Here is a 21643-nt window from a genome sequence, read left to right as displayed (position 1 = left end):
ACGTTTTATGACAAACAGTTTTCATAATACGGCCAAATAGGTGGTCAAATTTGATCTAGTAAAAAACAAGCATTAGCGAGAGTTTTTGACATTAAATTTTTAGCCTGATCAAAAGAAACAGCCTTTGGAATCCTTAAAGTTAACCAATTATAATCAACTTTGGAATAATTGGGAACGGAAAACGTTAAAGAAAATGTATGCTTAAGCGACTATATAAAACCAAAATTTCACAAAGGCGTTTAGGTTTACTGTCACTCATCGATGTGAGTGAATGCCCAAATTTTGGTTTACATGAGAAAGAATGACTTCTTAAATCGAGTTTCCTTAAAAATAATTAGCCCGTTAAAAACTTTCACTTTCATACTTTCCTTTTTCATTCAGAGAAAAAAAATTTTGATAATGTAAAATATGGACATCCTAATATAAGAACATTCAAACACATGCATATAACGAGGAGACTATGTGGTTATTGTTGTGGCTGTGACTATGGTTGTGGTTTCTATAATAAAAACCAAAGGTGATATAGCAGGAAGATTATTTATTGCAGGTCTGTTGTGTGAATTGAGCATTTAAAAAGCACAGCTGTTCTTTTGTTTGTATTGATTATGTGAGTGTGTGCAAGCGGAAATTGAAATAATAGTCAACAAGGTTTGGCAACAATAGCAACAATTGAAAATAAAGTAAAACGGCAACAGAAGCATACAGAGCAAAAACAACATGAAACTGATATAAAATAACAACACGACATATACACATATACATACCAACAAGTTGTCAAATTGTAAGTGTTGTGACAAAAATGCCGTTATTACGCACACAAACAAAATTCAATTAAAATAATGAATTTTTTGGCGACCTTTTATCTTTAAATATGTATTTATATCTGGCTTTAGTTCCGTGTTTTATAATTGAAAAATTAAAAACACCCTTTGATTCTTTCTTTTAATCGATATTTTTCGATTGCTCAACGGCAATGATCTTCAGGATTGTAGCAACTAACAAAAATAATAAACATTAACAATAAACAAATTTGCGTTTTACATATCACATGAATACATACTTTTATTAACACGTCTGCTTTGTCTGACGTGGAGTATGGTACTGTTTTTAGTGAGTAGGTGTTTGTAGATATGTGCGCTGTGATCTACGTCGCTCTTATAGTTGAGTCGTGTGTTAGTCGGAATATTAATAATGTGTAACAACACTATAACAAACGCTTCCCACTAGAAATGTTACACATTATTAATATGAAATTCAACCACATAAGCAGTTAAAATAATATATAAAATTTTTATTGTTCATACTTAACGATATTTACCTTAGTAAGAAAAAGGGTTATTCAAAAACGTTAAAATTTTTATTATTATTAATATATTGCTAAATTTAACAATTTCAATACTGAACAAAACTTAAAAAACTATTGCATAGTTCAAAAATAACTAAAATTTTATTTTTATATTTTTTTATTTATTCTAAGATGGCTTTAAAGTACTTTTTAGACGTAATGTTTAACAATATAAGAAACTGCAGCTATTGATATCTAAAAAGCTATTTGTTCTTATAAAAAAGTAACATTGCAAACCAAAATTCTCAAAAATACTACGGCTACTCTGGTAAAAGAAACGTATTCCAAGTTTGTTTGTAGCTAATAAAATATTTAATGACTACGTAGAACTTCTTTATATAAAATATTTTTTGTAAACACTCTGTTGTCGTTAAGTAAGTTTCCTTGTCCATTTTAATTTGAAATATAAATCTTTATGCTATCAAAAGTGTGAACTTTTTAATATAATTTGTCATTTTAATATAATAATAGGAACATTTGATGGGTAATATAATGAATAAGTAAGCTCAAAATAGGGAAATTTTATACTGCTCTGGCAGGAAGGTGATGATTTAATCAATCTGCTTCTCGTAAACAAAAGGTAGGAAAAGGAAAGGCAAGAAAAGGAAAAGAAAGGAAAGGAGAGGAAGGTTAAGGAAAGGAAAGGAAAGGAAAGGAAAGGAAAGGAAAGGAAAGGAAGGAAAATCAATGGAAGGGAAATGAAAATAAAAGAAATTAAAGAAAAGAAAAGTAAAGGAATGGAAAGGAAAGGAAAGGAAAGGAAAGGAAAGAAAAGAAAGGAAGGAAAGGAAGGGAAATGAAAGTAAAAGAAAGGAAAGAAAAGGAAAGGAAAGCAAAGGAAAGGAATGGAAAGGAAAGGAAAAGAAAGAAAGAAAGGAAAGGAAAGGAAAGAAAATAAAAGAAAGGGAAAGGAAAAGAAAGCAAAGGAAAGAAAACAAAGGAAACGAAAATAAAAGAATAGATTGGAAAAGAAAGCAAAGGAAAGAAAAGAAATAGAAGGAAAAGATAGAAAAGGAAAAGAAAGCGAAGGACAGGAAAGCAAAGGATATTTGGACTTAATGCAAATACAAAAACTAAAATCACAAATTTTAACATATTAATTAAGAAATATTTTACTTACCTTCTGTAAACAAAATTATGACAGTTTTTTTTTTAAATAAAATTTTACTAATAAGACTTATAGCTTATATAAATCCACCTTTTATATTTGCAGAGAGATAAAGGAGGTTTTCATTTTGGCACACGTATCGGTAAACTAATTAAATAAGTTAATCTAAAGTGAAAGAATGCCAAAACCCCCTTTTGGTGCTAACAGTATAAAGTAGTGAAAAAATAGCAACAAAAATACAGTAATTTTTCGAATATCCAGAAAACGTACAAAACCAAAAACAGAGACTACATTCGTACGCCGTTATTCTCTTGGAAATGATTTCGCTTCACTCATTCTCAATATAGAGTATACAAAAACAATGCTAACCCCTACTTTGAGTATTTTTACCAACAATAAATTAGCATGCTTACTTTGTTTTGTTTTTATAAACACTTGATGCATGATCAAAGATGGGTTTTTATTTTTTTTATTTTTATTGTTGTTTAATTTTTCCCTACAATGCAACTCCTAGGCCATGCTCCCGATTCAGCATAGTACACAAAAAGCAAGTACACACACACATCGTGTCTATAGTATGAATAAGTGCATGTGTAGTGGTGTGACTTTTATGTTAAATTTTTTATATTAAAATGATTTTTAAAATTTTTTTATTTATGGATAACACTACACCACAAAATTTCCTATCAATACATATATAATATATGTACCTTAAAATTATAGTTTAGCAGAAAATGGTTCCAAATTTTTTCATCATTTCTATTTATATATAAGATAAAAAAATGTTTAAGCTGTGTAACAATTTATTCACGCATAATAATTTACGTATTTTTACTAATTACACGTTGCGCTTCTAAAATGTTCGTGAACTTCTCGTCTCTTCGACTGTTTGTGTACCAAGTAAAAATTTAGAAAGAAGCGTTATGGTCTTATATACGGCTGAGCTAAGGTTTGCATAAGCAAACGCTAATAATATTACATACATGCATATGTATACAAGGAGCAGAATTGCTATATACAATATATATCAATGTTAAAGATAAATTACAAAGAAGTTATAATACGTACTAACTGAAAACTTATTTGTATTTAGCGGACAACCGTTCGTCTGCTCAGTGGCTTTCCTATCTAGCCCATCAGCAACACAATTCCCACGTACACTATTGTACCCCGAGGCACACATCATCATCCGTAAAAACATTTTAGATTCTGCCCTTGAATTTCGATATAGAACTTGTTGTCTATACTATATGTCGGAGTAGCATAATCTATTTACGAAAGTTTTCTCACTGGTTCACAGAATAGTAATTCAGTCTAATCGCAGTACTTCTTGACTTCATATTAAAATAAAGCACTCTTGGGATGACGCTGAGCCCAACCTATACTTCTGATTTAAAAAGGTTAGACTCTTAAAAATAAAAAAAAAAAAATAAGTGTAAGGCGCGATAATCTCCGAAGAGATCTAAAGCTGAGCTTCTCTTCCAATTTGCGTCGTGCTCCTCTTGATTTTCCCTACAAATTGGCCGGACGGGACCTACATGTTTTATGCTGACTCCGAACGGCATCTGCAAGGCAGATGAGTTTTCACTGAGAGCTTTTCATGGCAGAAATACACCCGGAGCGCTTTCCAAACACTGCCGAGTCGCGACCCCGCTTAGAAAAAATTTCTTCTAATTGAAAAACCTTATTCCCAAAATTTTGATGTTGCTTTGCCCGGGGTGTGAACCCAGGGCATAAGGTGTGGTAGACGGAGCACGCTACCATCACACCAGGTGGCCGCGTAGGTTAGACTATTACTTCCTCATAATCCACCCTGATATACCACATTTGTGTTCTGCATTGGATGTGTTGCCACATGACACCTACCATCTTTTAAATGTGGAGCCGACCCCTCTAAGAGCAACTTTCCTCTGATCCACTCCTGCGGAAACTGCTTGTTTCTTTGGGCTCCGGTTAGAGGACTTTGATGACTATTTGTGAGCGTTCGCATCTATTAAACAGGGCGAAGACCTCTAAACACAACAATAACAAAAGGCCTTTCAGAATCTGTACTCGACATACCTATTGGGGTAAATTTACCGTCTCAAAAAAAGAAAAAAAAACAGGTTTTTATTGAATGTTTGGAAAAAAATTGAAACAGATCGACATCAAGACGAACAAGGAGACAGCTGTTTCGATTATACCTGATTAATCTCTTCAAAGACCTTTTCTTCCGAAATAGCGGTTGCTTTGCCCGTCTTGATGTCGGTTTGTTTAAATTTTTGCCCAAACTTTTAATAAAATCAAATTTTAAAAATTGCTTGCCATAATTGCGTGAATGCATTCAAATGCAAATGGGAAAAACATACTATCATAGTAAGTTGTTTTTGCTCCTATGTAATTAACATAATACATTCCAGGCAACTAATAAGTGGTGAAAGTTGGAGCTTAACTATGTTAAGTTCCGGTGGTTTGAAATACGTTTTTTGTAGCATCTGGCGACTAGAACCATATCAGTCCCCGCAGGACTCAATCACAGGCCATGCAACTACTAGAATGATTTGTTGCATATAGTCTTTGATGTTTTCTTGTTGTTTTTAATGTGTTGTCATCGGCATAAGTGGAAACTTAGCAGTCGATTCTTTCTAGTCGTTTTTCAACACTCAAACTTTTTATTAAAAGGGCAGCTTGATTTCCCTTTTCACTTATGCCTAATTGGTCTTGGAAAATTTATAGTTGTTAGAATCCTAAACTGCGCTAAAAATTATTTAGCTGAAAAACTTTTCATGCAGCTTGTATAACCTTGCAACGTTTTAATTGAATTTATTTAGTCCCGCTAGGCAAGTTTATTGCATTACTAAAATTAATCGTAAAATATTTCAACGAATAGGCTTAAATGTGCTCAAGTGACAAAAAAAAAAAAAAAAAAAAAAAAAAAAACAACGTACTTTTCTATAGCGCGATATACCCACGTACAACGACGATGGAATTTGCATTGAAATCAACAAAACCGCCCGGCAAAAACAAAAATAAAATAAAACAAGAAAAACTGCATGTTGCTGCCTTCACCATTTTGTTATTTTACTTTCGTTATGCCTCTCTGTAATCTTTGCGCTATTTCCTATCCTTTTAAGAAATTTCTAGAATTTTTTTTCTTACTCTTAGCCTTTTCTTCGTCTTCATTGAAAGTCTAGTTTTTTCTGCTTTTTTCTTGTTATACTCTTTGGACAATGTTGCTTTTGCCACTTTTTTTTATCCATGGTTGTTGTGTAGCTGTTGCTCTTGCCACAGCTTGTTGCTCTTTTGATTTGCTTGCCTTGCATTTTTAATTATTCTAAAAGGTGCAACCTGAGACCGAAAGTGATTACTCAACGTTGATGACTTTTTATCGCCAACGTCATCTACCAAAACATTGGTACGAATGCAAACAACGTAACATAAACAAATGTTGTTGCTGCTATACTATTAAACAAGTATATTTATACATACAAACATATTTTCTGTGCTGTTGCAGCTGTTGCATGAATTTCTATTGCCATTACAGCTATTGCGGTCTCGTTGCATTTCAGTTCGTTGCGCTGATTATATAGCGGTGTGGTCGGTGTTTGCTGCTTCTTTTTGTAATAGTTTGCTAAAGCAACGTCATAAAGTGAAGTAGCCTCGGAAGTAGGCGTGGTAATGAGTGTTCTTTAATATTAAAACTGTTGATGTTTTTGCTGTTTGCTTGTTTTATAATTTGTTTGCTTTCTTTAATGCGGTGTTGTATGTTTTATGATAAGAGCTCAGCGGAAAAAAGGCGTGAATAGGAGGAACTCGTTCGATGTGTAAATATACAGATGAACGTCTGAAAACTAGTTTTTTTAAGTTCACAACATCGCGCACAGGGGCTGAAGTAAACCCACAAATAATTTCAGACTTTTTGAGAACAACTCCGTCGGCTTCTTATCGGTAACTACTGGTACTGACAAGTTGTTGTTTTATTATCGACAGCCAATTATTATCGTCGAGTCATAAGTTTGTCATCGGTGAGTCATCGGCTTTTTGTTGCTTTCTCATTGGCTTGTTATAACTGTGTTCGGATATGTCATCGTTTTTGTAGTGAAATTTTATCGGCATCTGTTCATTGGCTATCGACAACAAATATATAATACATCGATAAAAAATTGTTAGAAAGTTGATAGATAGATTTCTGATATGAAATCGATAACTTTTCGAAAAAAAATCGGTAACTTCTCGATAACATATCGATCATTTTTCACTAACATATCGATAAATTTCAAATTACAAATCCATAACTTGTCGATAACTTTTTGGAAACATACAGATAGGTAGGTTAAGGTGTTAAGATACTTGGCTTGGATATCATACGTGGTTCTAAGCTTTGGACCACGGACTGTTATCAGACTTAGACCGGTCACGTGTGATTAGTTATCACGTCCTGCACGAGCTGCCCCTGCTTATATTGATAATGGCGGATCTAGAGAGGACAACTCGATAAAACCCGAAATCTTTAGTCATTGTGCCGAGCTCAGGGGAGGGAGGACTCTGTCCCCGTCCCGTTAAAAGTGAGGCGGGCTTCAAGGTACGTTCCGGCACCGTCGCCGTTAAGTTGGTGGTGTAGGTGCGATTGTAAATTTTCACGCTTTGCGTCCGGTCTGGCTCTGACCGTTTTACCCATAAGGTAACCCTCGCGTGGCCTCCCTGCATAGAACAGATAACCACGAGACCGTTGAAGAGCGACTACATATTCGGCTCCGGATAGCGACCACGAGAGGCGACTTTTTAGAATTGACACGACTAAAAAAATATAAAGGAGGAGGGTAGGAGTGACGGCGAGGGTCTCATGGTTGGTGCGAGAGACGCGACAGGTATGGAGAGCGCTCCGAAGCAGGTCGCTGGTAGCCGGGAAAACTCCCGGCGGATCATAAGGGTTGATCAGACGGATGGGTCTGGGTTCAAAACCCGTAGATACAGGTAGTTCGGGTAGCAGAGGAGGTCAAAATCGACACCCAATGCAGAACCATATGGTGCAGGTACTGGGAAAGGGAGAGGTCCGGCGAATGCGACGGACCAGCCTAGCACCAGTAAGGAGGCCCTGTCGCGAGGAGCTTTCCCAACCCGAGTCCTGATAACTTCAGATGAATAATTGATAACTTTTCAATAAATAATCGATATTTCTGCAATACTAAAATGATAACTTTTTATTAAGAAACCGATAATTCGTTGAGGAAAAGTCAGTAAGTCATTCATTACCTTTGTTATAGATAGCAAATTTGTAACACTTTAATGTCAAATTTATAACTCTTCTATACCTCATCTACGAAGCAGCTGTAACAAACTGTTATCTCACCGAGAACAAACAGCTGAATAAGAAATTGTTTACAAGCAGTTCGGTTTCGGTTTGGGGTTCACTTGCGCTATTTCTGTCAATCGAAATCCCATTCTGAAATTCCGTGAAAACTGGCGCACCTTAAAAAGAGAAGAACTTTGGACGTAGCTTTGGTTCCATATTAAAAAGGCGGTTTGTGTCACATTAGGCACATAACATGCATTGGACATATCGTCGCTCGCTAGCCAGAAACATGAATGTTCAAATATTCCGATTTTGTGTTAGAAGCTTCGTTGGATTACCCTTTAGATTCTTTAGGTTCCACTTAAATCTACAGCTTCCTACCTTACATGGAAACCCCAATAATCTGCAATGCCGTTTTCATTAATATATAATTCAATCACATAAATTTGGGCAGGAAAAATGAATGTGGCACATTCTGGCTGGCAACAAAGTAGTGCTGTTCCTGTTTGTATAACATATTCGTTGATATGGCTCAACAATTTTTGAAAAAAAGTAAGAATAGCACACATTCGTACTCATATTTACTAATAATTTTAATTAAAAAATAAATATAAGGCGCGATAACCTCCGAAGAGATGTTAGGCTGAGTTTCTCTTCTAATTTACATCGTGCTCCTTTTAATTTTTCCTTCAAATTGGTAGGACAGGACCTACTTGTTTTATGTCGACTCCGAAGGGCATCTGCAAAGCAGATGAGTTTGTACTGAGTGATTCTCATGCCAGAAATACAATCGGAGTGCTTGCCAAACACTGCCGAGGGGCGACCCTGCATTGAAAAATTTTCTTCCAATTGAAAAAACTTGTTTGTAAAATTTTGATGTTGCTTTTCCTGGGGCGTGAACCCAGGATCTTCGATGTGGATGGCGGAGCGCGCTACCATCACACAACGGCGGCCGGTGTTGGGCACTGCTTTGCTGATAATTACTGTGCTATAACAACGCTATCCGAAAAAACGGTCGTCGTTGTTTAACTGAAGGCAAACTGGTTTATTTGAAGTCGTTGCCTATCGCCGAGGTAAAACTAAATGTGCGAAAAACTGGTTATACTAAAAGAATATCATTCTTTTTATAAAAATCTAAAGGGCAACAGTGAGGCTCGGGACGTTTTACCCGAACCCAACATTTCAAAAATTCTGATTCCGAAAATGAGAACTAACTAGTTCTAAGTTTGCAATAATATCTTAGAAAAAACACATTTTTGTATATGAATTTAATTTAATGTGTAACTTTTTTCATTTACATAATCTCTACGAGTCACAGTCACGGATGTTTTACCAAGTATTGTGTTGCCCTGAACCCGAATCCGCCAACGGAATTGGCCTGCAGGAATTTTTTACGTCTTTTTAATTTAAGGCCATACCATGACCAGTTGGGCATTACGAATGCCAAAGCTGTCTTACTAGTTTTTATTTATGTAAAAACTTCGCTAAAATAATGGATTTCTAAATATAGTTGCAAAAAATGTTAACACACTGTTGTTGTTTTGCCTTAAAAATCAGAGCACTAAGGTAAGAGGAATGTTACAGTTATGGATTGTAATTTATAATATATGAATCCAGCTCGATAGGATCAGCATCTTTTGTTTCTAGGCCGACTGCCGCGAGGCTATTATATCCCCTGACATACTTTAGTAAATAATAACTTGGTAACATTAGAAATACATCATGAATTCAACTGTCAAGAGCTTTTGGGGATCTACTGATCAAGTTTTTATTATATTGTAATGAATTTAGTGCAATCTCTTTTATTTGCAACCTTCTGCTAACGTTCGAATCACTAAACTGTTGAATAAATAACTCCACTATTCAATACTGCAAAATGGCCTTTATTAGACTACTTTCAAAATAACATTTCTATTGCTCGCCAGAGAGCGTCTTAATTCAAACTGATTGTTGCGCCTCTACTGTTTCTGCTTTTATATTGTGCGGTTTCCTCTTTGACATATTTCTAGACGAGAACTTACTAGTTAGGTATCAGCTATAAAATTACTCGGCTGTAACTACAGATGTATAATTTTATAGCTTCTCTCATACCCCATGCGCGTGTATATGTAACCGACAATTTCACAACCATGCATACTTTCGGGAGTATCTCAGATATATGCATGTGTTTATGCATTGCTTCTCCGCTGCGTGTACGTACATATGTGTAGACATAATGATTGATTTAGTAATGTGCATACAAGTCACTGCTTAGCATCGGCTTAGAGATGATAGTATCCCTTAGTGCTGCTAATATTCTTCACAATATATCAGAAGGGCATATGTTCTAATTCCGACTCTTAACGACAAATCAACAGAGCAGATGGAAATAACAATGTATTTTTAGGGATGGAAAAACCAATTTAAAAGTATTACGATCACTTTCAAGTGTAACTGTAAAACACTTCATCAAACCCGAAACCAATTTAAGTGCATAAAGTTAATACAGGTGCCCGGTTTTTCGATGAAAGCTTTAACTGCAGTTGAGTTTGAGGTCAGTTTACTTTAGAGCCATTATTAAATTTTACTGCCCATCACTGCTCATCACAGTTTAGATTTTTATTGTTACAAATTTTACCCTCTTCTGACTGTTGAAAATACATCCCTACCATTTCAGATAGCGTACATCTACTGTATTTTTTATTTACTTCAGCTGGTTCCACCATGTAATTTGGATTTTTTTCAATCTCTGCTACAGTGGTTGTCATGGAAATGTTGCGTTGCCTTCTAACCAGTTAATAGCTGACTTTTTGTAGTTAGCTAAAAGTGAGCTGCTCTTTTTTTATTGCAATTTTTTTTCAGCAGGTTAGTCAGATTATTATTTATAAATAACAATAAAAAATCATCGTGCTGGAACTGAAAACCTTAGAATATTACTGACTAGTAATCGCAGTGGTTCAGTAAGAATATTCACAAAAATTAAATTCAAGAACGGAAATTTAATAGCGCTTAAGCATGTCATCAAAAAGCTTTTTGCTTTTACTATCCTTATATCCAAACATACTCACACACGTATATCCGTAACCTAACCACAGACCATTAAACCGAAAACCATCTGCTGGCTGATTATATGGCTAATGGTAAAGATTTACTTATTTTGAAATAACGGCCTACAGAAAAAACAATATTTAAATAAACGACGAACGTGCTCTATCCACTAACTCACTGGATTTAGCTGAACAAGTGCACTTGCAAGAAATATCATCAAAACCAATAATGGTAGATAAATGCGTTGCACAACAGAGCAAATATCTTAATTTACCAACGTCTTTGCATACCAAGAAGATAAACACACACACTTAAACAAACTTGGAACCTACTTTACGGCATATGAGATGGTCGGCCATTGTAGCTACAACATAAAAATGAACGCCATGCTATTACAACAACAAATACTCCCAAGTGTGCCTTTTACTCATACCGTTAAATCGGCATTTGCTTCTTGATCGCATAGACAAGGCAGGGCGTCTACTTTATGTCCACTGAATGCCAACCAGTCAGCCACATGTAAGTATGTCTCCTGCTATGATGGCTTAACTGCTAGTATTTGTCTGTACGTCCAGCGGCTATCGCAGAAGGTGCATATATAGAAGAGGAATAAGTAGAAAATAAGCGCACAAATGCGCTTAATGCAGTTTTTGTGGCCGCTGCAATCTTTGCTGTCTTTATTACGGCATTCCTAGTAGACGTGGATTAAGCCGGCGTTGCTGGTGTTTGACTTGTCGGAGATTACAAATAAATTATCACTTAATAGTATTGCACTGTGTCTTTTTACCGTTTCGTCGTTCTGATGATCTTTAATTTTATTTTTATCCTTTTACTCTGTCAGTACCAAGGAGGCTTTAAGAGTAATGGCCCATCACTGGCGTATGGCGAAGTAAAAGTGTTGTTCATAAGCAAACGTTTTCGTTTCTCTAGAGGAAATTTCTTTGAAATAGGCAGTGCGGCTTCAAACATGGGTGTGATAAGAAGCGGAGATGGAACATCATGAAAATAATAGAATTGAGCTATCAAAGACTCAGTTTAACGGAATAACTCACAAAAATGTATATGAAGATGCGTTCGTTAGTACAAGCATACTTTACAAAGCTTAGTGAAGACAAGAAGAAATAAAGCCTTAAATAGACGGTAATTTGCCTGCGTACTTAAAGAGTAACATCAAATATGTAAAAGGTATACATTCTGTAAATACTGGAATCAAAAATAATTTCAATCTACCTGCTTATTAAACCAAAGCAGATAAATGTAACTTGTATTATAAGGGATTAAAATGCTATAACGAGCTACCTTATGGTATCAAATAATGCAATGGCAATAGGTTCTAAAAATTTTGTATATGCATTGTAAAACACTACCAATTTAATACTGTTTAGGCAGGCTTCGATAACATCAATACAAATATATGGCTGCTAAATATTCTGATATGAAGCGCCTTCCAAGCTCTCGTGCGCATACAATAAAAGTCGCCGAAGCACATACTGCAACGAATCACTCGATCATATCAGTGCATCGCCGCTCGGATGTCGCCTTCGTGCTTATGCGTAAATGGCCTCCATACCAGAGATAACTTGCATCAAAATATAGTTGGCATGATTGGGAGGTCTGCCACAGTTCAGCACTTTATGGTAGTTCACAGATATAACTAGGTTAGAATATGTTAGTCTAGTTAAAATAATTATATATATACAATGTAAATAGATATAAGCTAGGCATAACTAAGCTGCAATAAATAAATAAATAAAAATAAAATAAATAAAATTAGGCCACGCAACGTGCAAAATGAAAATATATCGCTCGAAATCATGGACGGTTTCGAGAGAAGATCAAATGGCTCTTAAATTGTTTTCCGGAAGATTCGTGGCCGTGTCCCTGATGCTGATGGCGACTAAAAAAGGATGTATAATGATGAGCGTAAAGCGCTTTACACATAAACGGAGATAGTGGAGCAATTAAATGCCCAAAAGATTCGCTGGATAGGTCATGTTTTGCAAATGGGCCAAGAAGCTGCGGCCAGGAAATTATATCAATTGACATCACAATTTGGAAGGACAACCACTGATTTGGGAGTTGCAGGTATAGGAAAATGTGACCTCCCTTAGTGATCCCAAATGACGTCAATTATCGAGGAAAAGCAATATTGGGATTATACTTTATCGCATATATAGTTAAGCGCCAATTAATGAATGATGGCGATAAACCATGACAAGCTAATCTAGAGGGGATACTTAACTCATGACGAGTACTGTATAGACTGCTTCAAAAAGTTGCTATTCAAAGAGAAAAGTCTATTGAAGACATTTGCTTTTGGGTCATCCAGCCGCCACCTACCGGCTAGCCATTCTCCAATTAGCACGCAGCGCACAATTTTTGTCTTTTTGTTGCTTAGGCTTCTAGCTCATTGAGAAAATCGTTCGCAAGATTCCACATGCTCTATAGGAATTAATTAAATGTCTCTTAGTATCTCGATCCCTGATCTGGATGACTTTTTCTTTGTTCTTTCATTATGATTAAACTTCAAGATATGTTCAAAATTTCAAGCTTCAAGTTCACCGGAAAGATGCTTAGAAACCCAGCCCAAATTTTCTTATCTCTTATGTATTTTCTAATTATCTCGACACGTATCCTGATGGTCGATCTAAGTGCAAGGCATGAAGTTTCTAACTCAATGAGAAAATACTAAAACTCGATCACAAGATTCCACATGCTCTTTATGGGTTTACTGAAGATCTTTAATTCTCTCGTTCCTTGCCCCATCTGGTCGAATTTTTTTCTGTCCAAAGTTTACATTTTGTTCAAAGCTTCAAGCCTTTAGTTCAATGAAATTTCCATAATCCACGATCCCTGCGTAACTTATTGAAATATTTTTTTCTTTCACATGTTTCACTGTCATAAGGTTTCGAAGTATGTTCCGAGTTTCAAGTCCCTAGCTTACGGGAATTCGCTTAAAGCTTCCGCAATTTCGAAATTTGCAGTTGTAGTTATGTATCTGTGAGTTAAGCTGGCTCGAGGTCAGGTGTAATAAAATACAAGAAGTTCTTGTATAACCGATATATTTCGATTACCTTCGGTAATCGTCCTCAGGGTAACTATTAACAATAAAAAAAACAACATGAAAATTATAATCAAACAATATATCGCAAATAACAAAAATTTTTCTAATTAATACATTTATTTTACTTTTACACTGCCTTACGCTGAGTATTATACTGTTTATTTTTTGTCAACAAGTGTCTGTACGACTGTGCAGTATTATCAATATCTGTTTTGTAGTTAATTCGAATGTTTGAAGGTGTGTTAACGATATGTAACATTTCTAATGTGTACCTTTTCTTCCATTTCTCTTCTTTATCAATAACTGAAGCGTCGTCGAAGTTCGGACTGTGATAACTGCTGGCACAGTAGGCCATGACAGCTGTTTTATGGTTGTTAGTAGAATTACATTGTTTGTAATCAGATTTGTGTTGTGACAGTCGAGTTTTTAATTTTGCTTTGGTTGTGCCCACATAAATCTTATTGCACGATTATTTATCATTACCTTTGCAAGGAATTTTATATACAACATTGCTTTTTTCGGTGTTTGTTATTATACTCAGCTGAGCAGAGCTCACAGAGTATATTAAGTTTGATTGGATAACGGTTGGTTGTACATATATAAAGGAATCGAGATAGATATAGACTTCCATATATCAAAATAATCAGGATCGAAAAAAAATTTGATTGAGCCATGTCCGTCCGTCCGTCCGTCCGTCAGTCCGTCCGTCCGTCCGTTAACACGATAACTTGAGTAAATTTTGAGGTATCTTGATGAAATTTGGTATGTAGGTTCCAGAGCACTCATCTCAGATCGCTATTTAAAATGAACGATACCGGACTATAACCACGCCCACTTTTTCGATATCGAAAATTTCGAAAAACCGAAAAAATGCGATAATTCATTGCCAAAGGTGGTTAAAGCGATGAAACTTGGTAGATGTGTTGACGTTATGGCGCAGAATAGAAAATTAGTAAGATTTTGGACAATGGGCGTGGCACCGCCCACTTTTACAAGAAGGTAATTTAAAAGTTTTGCAAGCTGTAATTTGGCAGTCGTTGAAGATATCATGATGAAATTTGGCAGGAACGTTACTACTATTACTATATATGTGCAAATAAAAATTAGTAAAATTGGATGAAGAACACGCCCACTTTTTAAAAAAAAATTTTTTTAAATTCAAATTTTAACAAAAAATTTAATATCTTTACTGTATATAAGTAAATTAAGTCAAAGTTCAACTCCAGTAATGATATGATGCAACAAAATACAAAAATAAAAGAAATTTTCAAAATGGGCGTGGCTCCGCCCATTTTCATTTAGTTTGTCTAGAATACTTTTAATGCTATAAGTCGAACAAAAATTTACCAATCCTTCTCAAATTTGGTAGAAGCATAGATTCTGTGACGGTAACTGTTGTCTGTGAAAATGGGCGAAATCGGTGGAAGCCACGCCCAGTTTTTATACACAGTCCACCGTCTGTCCTTCCGCTCGGCCGTTAGCACAATAACTTGAGCAAAAACCGATATATCTTTACTAAGCTTAGCCCACATACTTATCGGAACTCACTTTATCTTGGTATAAAAAATGGCCGAAATCCGACCATAACCACGCCAACTTTATCGATTTCGAAAATTACGAAAAATGAAGAAAATGCCATAATTCTATACCAACTACGAAAAAAGGAATGAAACATGGTAACTGGATTGGTTTATTGACGCAAAATATGACTTTGGAAAAAACTTTGTAAAATGGGTGTGACACCTACCATATTAAGTAGAAGAAAATGAAAAAGTACTACAAGGCGAAATCAACAGCCCTTGGAATCTTGGCAGGAATACTGTTAGTGGTATTGCATATATAAATAAATTAGCAGTACCCGACAGATGATTTTCTGGATCACCTGGTCCACATTTTGGTCGATATCGCGAGAACGCCTTCACATATACATCAAAGGGCCAGTCGCTTTTAAAACCCTCACTAATACTTTTAGTTTGATATCCATATCGTACAAATACATTCTAGAGTCACGTTGGCCCACCCTAATGGCGATATCTCGAAAAGGCGTCCACCTATAGACCTAATGCCCACTCCCTCTTAAAATGCTCAGTAACATCTTTCGTTTGATACCCATTACGTACAAACATTCTAGAGTCACCCCTGGCCCACCCTAATGGCGATATCTCGAAAAGGTGTCCACCTATAGACCTAATGTCCACTCCCTCTTAAAATGCTCAGTAACACCTTTCGTTTGATACCCATATCGTACAAACATTCTAGAGTCACCCCTGGCCCACCCTAATGGCGATATCTCGAAAAGGCGTCCACCTATAGACCTAATGCGCACTCCCTCTTAAAATACTCAGTAACACCTTTCGTTTGATACCCATATCGTACAAACATTCTAGAGTCACCCCTGGCCCACCCTAATGGCGATATCTCGAAAAGGCGTCCACCTATAGACCTAATGCCCACTCCCTCTTATAATGCTCAGTAACACCTTTCGTTTGATACCCATATCGTACAAACATTCTAGAGTCACCCTTGGTCCACCTTTATGGCGATATCTCGAAAAGTCGTCCACCTATAGAACTAAGGATTACTCCCTTTTAAAATACTCATGACCACCTTTCTTTTGATACCCATATCGTACAAACACATTCTAAAGTCACCCTGGCCCACCCTAATGGCGATATCTCGAAAAGGCGTCCACCTATAGACCTAATGCCCACTCCCTCTTAAAATGCTCAGTAACACCTTTCGTTTGATACCCATATCGTACAAACATTCTAGAGTCACCCCTGGCCCACCCTAATAGCGATATCTCGAAAAGGCGTCCACCTATAGACCTAATGCCCACTCCCTCTTAAAATGCTCAGTAACACCTTTCGTTTGATACCCATATCGTACAAATATTCTAGAGTCACCCTTGTTCCACCTTTATGGCGATATCTCGAAAAGGCGTGCACCTATAGAACTAAGGATTACTCCCTTTTAAAATACTCATTATCGCCTTTCATTTGATACCCATATCGTACAAACACATTCTAGAGTCACCCTGGCCCACCCTAATGGCGATATCTCGAAAAGGCGTCCACCTATAGACCTAATGCCCACTCCCTCTTAAAATGCTCAGTAACACCTTTCGTTTGATACCCATATCGTACAAACATTTTAGAGTCACCCTTGGTCCACCTTTATGGCGATATCTCGAAAAGGCGTCCACCTATAGAACTAAGGATTACTCCCTTTTAAAATACTCATTACCACCTTTCATTTGATACCCACATCGTACAAAAACATTCTAGAGTCACCCCTGGCCCACCCTAATGGCGTTATCTCGAAAAGGCGTCCACCTATAGACCTAATGCCCACTCCCTCTTAAAATGCTCAGTAACACCTTTCGTTTGATACCCATATCGTACAAACACATTCTAGAGTCACCCCTGGCCCACCCTAATGACGATATCTCGAAAAGGCGTCCACCTATAGACCTCATGCCCACTCCCTCTTAAAATGCTCAGTAACACCTTTCGTTTGATACCCATATCCTACAAATATTCTAGAGTCACCCTTGGTCCACCTTTATGGCGATATCTCGAAAAGGCGTCCACCTATAGAACTAAGGATTACTCCCTTTTAAAATACTCATTACCATCTTTCATTTGATACCCATATCATACAAACACATTCTAGAGTCACCCCTGGCCCACCCTAATGGCGACATTTCGAAAAGGCGTCCACCTATAGACCTAATGCCCACTCCCTCTTAAAATGCTCAGTAACACCTTTCATTTGATTCCCTTATCGTACAACTATAGACACCCCTGGTCCACCTTTATGGCGATATCTCGAAACGGCGTCCACCTATGGAACTAAGGATCACTGCTTTTCAAAATACTCATTAACAGCTTTCATTTGATACCCATATCGTACAAACATATTCTAGAGCCACCCCTGGTCCACCTTTATGGCGATTTCTCGAAAAGGCGTGCACCTATAGAACTAAAGCCCATTCCCTTTTAAAATAATCATTATCACCTTTCATTTGATACCCATATCGTAACACATTCTAGAGTCAGCCCTGGTCCACCTTTATGGCGATATCCCTAAATGGCGTCCATCCATAGAACTATGGCCTACTCTCTCTTAAAATACTCTTTAATACCTTCCATTTGATACACATGTCATACAACCACATTCCAGGGTTACCCTAGGTTCATTTTCCTACATGGTGATTTTCCTTATTTTGTCTCCATAGCTCTCAACTGAGTATGTAATGTTCGGTTACACCCGAACTTAGCCTTCCTTACTTGTTTTTGATTTTGTTTTATTGAAAATATGTTTTAGAGTGTTTATTGGTTTATGGGTAATTTTTGTTTCTTCGCTATTATAGCAATCTGATTTGGCAAGTCGTTCTGATAAACCAGGTACGTAAATAACAGATTTAAATGTTTTTGGGGTTTTTGGTATAAGATCTCGGTTTGTTGATCCCGTTCTTCTTATTAAACTTTTTACAATATTCTCTGGAAAATCATTATCTCTTAATAGTAATTTAATTTCTTCTATAGTTTCTTTGTGGTAAGCGTCGTCCGACATTTGTAGCATTCGTCTTATACAGCCCGTTGCTTTATTGATAATCATCGTCTTTGGGTGTTTGGAGTTAAAATTGATGATGCGTCCTGATGATTTTGATTTCTTGTACCACTTCAATTTAATTTTATTGCCTTCTCTTATTACAAGTGAGTCCAGGTAGGGTAATTTTCCATCTTCTTCTAATTCCGTAGTAAATTTTATATGTCGATCAAAGGAGTTTAATACGTCAAGTGTGTTTTGTACCTCGGTTTCTTTTATAATCGCAAAAATGTCATCAACATATTTTGTTACAGATCTTGGTTTTTTTATTTGATTTTCAATGCTATTTTCCAACAACTTTTTCATTAATATGTCTGCTATGATAGGTGAGGTCGGTGATCCCATTGGTAATCCTTGGAGTTGAGTATATATCTTGTCATTAAATTTAAAAAAGTTGTAGTTATAGTTATTGTTTTTATTGTAGCGATATAGCCACTCCACGAAGGTTATGAGGAGTGCTATCGATATTGGTGATCATTTGCGGATATAGATCTGGTTCATTCTGGTAACAAGCACCACTTATGTACAGTCCCGTTCATCTCGAGAACGAAATAATCATGAAACCTACCCAATATAAAGGAAGTAATAAAAAAGATCGGTTACTATTAAGTATATATATTTTTCAGATAAATTTTGAGGAGTGTAATAAGGTCATTTTGTTATATAAATATTAAAAAATTTGGCTATACTGGAACATGTCAATACTATGGACACTTTTAGTATATGTGAGGGTTTGGTAGGGATTACCCTGGATGAACTGTTGTTGTTGTTGTTGCTGTATCAGTGTTACACTGAAATGACAGCCCTTGGTCGGGAAAATTTCGCAAATTCAATTCTGAAGGGTGACCACTTATGACCACCACTTCAAATGGCCAAAAGGTCAGTTGAAGTAATGACCATATTAAATGGTCACAACATCAAATTTAAAATGTCTATAATGTCAACGATATTTATATTATGACCAATCTGCTTCCCTGAAATGGTTATAAAGGAGCCAAAAGGTTATTTTTATTCAAAATTTTTGACTGCGGAGTTTCTTTCATCTATTCTGGTTCCACTGCAATGTGAAATGGAATAAAAAATTTTCAATTTAACGTCTAATTTATCCTTAGGAGCTGTTTGGTTTCTGTGATAGTAAAAATTAAAATTCGAAAAGGTCCTAAAGTGAATGTACCTTATGAACGTTCAAAGAGGTCCCCTGGAAATTGAACCTTATGGTCGTTGGCTATATGTCCCCAACAGAGCTTTTTCTTGACCTGCCTGTTCAACCTATACTGAAATATTACTACTGAATTAAAAACGCAATTTTAGCCAAAGTGGTAGAGAAATCAGGAATGTTTAAATAATCACTTCACACTTTATATGCTGAACAAATGCAGTTTTATTTTCCTTTAAATACAAACAAAATTTCTATTCTGTTTTAATGCCCTTTTTCTCCACATTCTCGCTTGAATTTTCACCTTCAAAAATGCAAGGCAATCACACCGGAAGTGTTGCTTAAGTGCAGCCACTGACGCAGTTCCGCCTTTTAAGTTGTTTTTATCTTTATCGACCAGCTGCTGCCAATCTTTGAAAAATTTACATTTTACAATGGTCATCGAGTTGCGCACATAAAATTTTGACTTAAGTAATTTCTTATGAATTTTTTGATTTCAGCTTTATTTGTTTTTACCGGAAAATTTGCTAAAACGTTTTTCATGTTCATTGGCATTCTACTGCCCTTGAGCAACTTGAATATGTGTTGGTTTTGGAACAAAATTTTTTAAAGGATATCTGAAAAAAAAAAATAAAGAATTGAAATAAAAATGAGTTTGTTTTATTTTAGTGTGCAAAATGAAGAGTTGAAAAATTACAAGCGCAAGCGCTCCGGGTATATTTCTGCCATGAAAACCTCTTAGTGAAAACTCATCTGCCTTGCAGATGCCGTTCGGAGTCGGCATAAAACATGTAGGTCCCGTCCGGCCAATTTGTAAGGAAAATCAAGAGGAGCACGACGCAAATTGGAAGAGACGCTCGGCCTTAGATCTCTTCGGAGGTTATCGCGCCTTACATTTATTTTTTTTTTCATAAAAAATTTGTATATGAGCTGATTAGACGTGTTAGTGCAAGAGAAGGAAGGTCAATCCTATATAATTATGGTTTTTATGATTTAGTGATAATAATCTCTGCAGTGCTTTATCAAAATTTCGTCAATCAAATAATTATTTTTAAAACATTCTATAAATTAAGCGAAAACTTCAATAGGTTTTGCAACTGTTGCTATGTAAACTAATCTCAACACCATTTTTGGAAAAATTCGCAAATTCGAAAAAAATTTGAACTTTTTATTTAGAGCTTTCAGAATATTTCGAGTATGCTGTTTTGAAGCTCTATCAATTTAAGTATAACAAAGTACAAAGTACTTCAGTGGGAGCAGCACAAGCACAAGGTTAAAAAAAGTAGTTTTGGGATGCGTTTTGGAACCTCCTTGTAATTTGTTTAGGAGCAACAGGGAATTAATTTGCCAACTTTTTAGAGTTAAGTTTGGGATGACTTCAGCATTGTATTATTAGTGTCAAATCCCATTTCTCAGTTTTATAGGGTATATATGGGAATGGCTAATGCCAATGTTTCTTCCTCTTATTTTCAGTTTGAGTATTGTAACCATTGACTTACTGTAGTACTTTAATCGCAGCAACTTCCGCTTGGAGGACGCTGCAGTAAACAGCCAACCCAAACTTGTGGCTTACAATAAGCTCTTGACAGACGACCCACCCATCACCTCTCCGTCCAGCTTCGACCCATGCGCTAACAAGTAACATGGTGGTGCCCTGCCCCAGATGAATCTCCTTAACCATTCTCCGTCCCTTGTACTGACACTAATATTTTGGTGGTGCTCGCCGTGTCCAGTCCATTCACCCAGACCAGCGTCTCATAGAGCAAAATCGGCTTGACTACCATTTCATAAAACCAATGAATATATGGATATGTTGAACCCTTTCAAAATGAGACATTTCCGTTGATCTGCCTTTACAATAAGCATACTGCGAATGTTCTTGTATCATAAGATTTTTGTGTCAGACTTTAAAAAATGACTCGTTGCATCACGTTGTGTTAAACAGAATTAGCCCTTAATTTTTCGATTCCAGCAAAATCAATAACCATGAAAACCAATAGTAACAAACCAACATTACTGCACTAAAAATAAAAATGTTAAGTTTTATAAAAAATTTA

Source organism: Eurosta solidaginis, chromosome 1 (assembly GCF_040869045.1).
Source record: "Eurosta solidaginis isolate ZX-2024a chromosome 1, ASM4086904v1, whole genome shotgun sequence".
In the NCBI taxonomy this organism is placed as follows: Eukaryota; Metazoa; Arthropoda; class Insecta; order Diptera; family Tephritidae; genus Eurosta; species Eurosta solidaginis.
The sequence above is the reverse complement of the archived record's forward strand: the minus strand, read 5'-3'. Positions refer to the sequence as shown.